The sequence below is a fragment of the Bison bison genome, unplaced genomic scaffold (genome assembly GCF_000754665.1).
Source record: "Bison bison bison isolate TAMUID 2011002044 unplaced genomic scaffold, Bison_UMD1.0 scf7180017864285, whole genome shotgun sequence".
Taxonomy (NCBI): domain Eukaryota; kingdom Metazoa; phylum Chordata; class Mammalia; order Artiodactyla; family Bovidae; genus Bison; species Bison bison.
The window spans coordinates 588,666-590,716 of NW_011494857.1; positions in this window are offsets into that span (position 1 = coordinate 588,666).

Below are 2,051 nucleotides of genomic sequence, written 5' to 3' on the forward strand. Positions count from 1 at the left end.
ACAGGATGGAGGGGTCACTGGGGGGCTGATCCCCAGCTCCCAGATGCGCTGGGGCCTTGGGGGCGGGGGTGGCCCGGACACCTGGGGCCCAAGAGCTGGCAGTTTCCATCCTCCGCAGAAGAGGGAAGGGGGGGCGCTTAAGGTGGAGCTGGGAGAGTCCCCGAGGTCTCTGCGCCCAGAGCCGCTGGCCCCAGTGGATCAGGGGTTCCCTCAGCTCACGGGGACCCAGATTGGAGCCTGCATCACTGCCTGCAGCCCCCCGCCCAGTGCATCACTCGGGCCTCCGCCAGGGGCTCCCTTAACTCGGCTAGGGGATCCCCTGGGAGACTTGAGTGCGGTGTGGGCGGCTGACCAGGAGAGGGAGGCAGAGACTTGGAGAGAGAGCCAGGCAGGAGGTAGCCGGGAAGGCAGAGAAGAGAGAACAGAGGTGAGGTCAGGGAACTGTGGAGGCTGGGGAAGGGAAGGCGAGCCTCAGATCAGTACGAAGAGACAGGGTGGAGGGAGATGCAGGGTAGAGAAGAGAGGGCAGGGTGGGGCGGCTGCGGGTTTGGGCAGGGGGAGATGGTGGCAGGAGAGACAGACAGACTTCCATACCTTGAATGAAAGAGATCCAGAAACTGATACACACATAGAGGAGGCAGAGATAGAGAGATCTCCCCGCCGCCGCCCCCCACCGCCCCGCAAATGGCTGGGGAAAAAAATACAAAATGAGACAGATACAGATGGAGGCAGAGAAAGAGATACACAGAGAGAAAGACATAGACACACAAACTTAGAGATAGAAGCAGAGACCCACAGAGACAGAGAGTGCACGCACGTGCCTCAAACAGCAGGTTCGAGATGGAAGAGCAAGACGCCAGGCAGGAGGTGTTCAGGGAGAGACAGAAACAGAAAAGGAGATCTGAAGACAGACATAGAAACACACGCCTAGAGAAAGCAGCAGACAGAGGCGAGGACAGAGAGAAAGAGGCAGACACCCGCGCACATCTATCTGTAAAGAGAGACCCTCATGTAGAGGAAGAGGTATCGACAGAGATAGAGACCCAGGTAGGGGGAGAGACCCAGAAACGGATCAACTGACATGAAGGATAAGACTAAAGAGGGTTGAAAAAGACAGAGGCATTCAGAGACAGAGAATTGGAAATGGACATGCAAGGACTGGGATGGAGAGAGACAGACATGCCTGGGAGAGCCGGAAGTGGAGAGAGACACTGAGAAAACAAGAAAGGAAGGTATATTCATGATCTGTTGTCACATGACAGATTACCCTGAAACTCTGTGGCCTAGAGCTACACATATTTATTGTCTCACAGTTTCTGAGGGGTGGGAACCGTGGAGCAGTTTAGTTGGGTGGATCTGGCTCTGATAACAACAGAGAACTCAGTCTCTCATGAAGGGGCAATAGGCTATCGGCCAGGGCTGCAGTCATCTAAACTCTTGACTGGGGCTGGAAGATTACCTTCAAGCTCACCTACACGGCCTTTGGCAAGAGGCCTCAGCTGCTCAATGTTAGGGTCCACAAGGGGCTCGTGTGGGTGAAAGTCGCTCAGTCATGTCCGACTCTTTTCGACCCCATGGACTGTACAGCCCATGGAATTCTCCAGGCCAGAATACTGTAGTGGGTAGCTGTTCCCTTCTCCAGGGGATCTTCCCAACCCAGAGATCAAACCCAGGTTTCCCGTATTGCAGGCGGATTCTTTACCCACAATGGAAGCCCATATATATATATATATATAGCATATAGTTAAAATATGGCCCTTTGTGGTGACCTGAAAAACAAGAGATGAAGTCACAGTGGCAATATTTTAATTATACGCTATGAGCCCCTTGTGAATACTAACACTCAGCACATGAGCCTCTCCATAGGACTGCTTGGGGCACAACATGACTACTGGCTCCCCTTCAGAGCGAGTGACTGGAGAGACAGCAGTGTCTTATATAACCTATGTCCAAAGTCACACACTTTTATTTGTGTGTTGGCCATGCTGCTTAGCCTGCAGGATCCCAGTTCCCTGACCAGGTACGGAACCCAGGCCCCAGCAGTGAAAGCG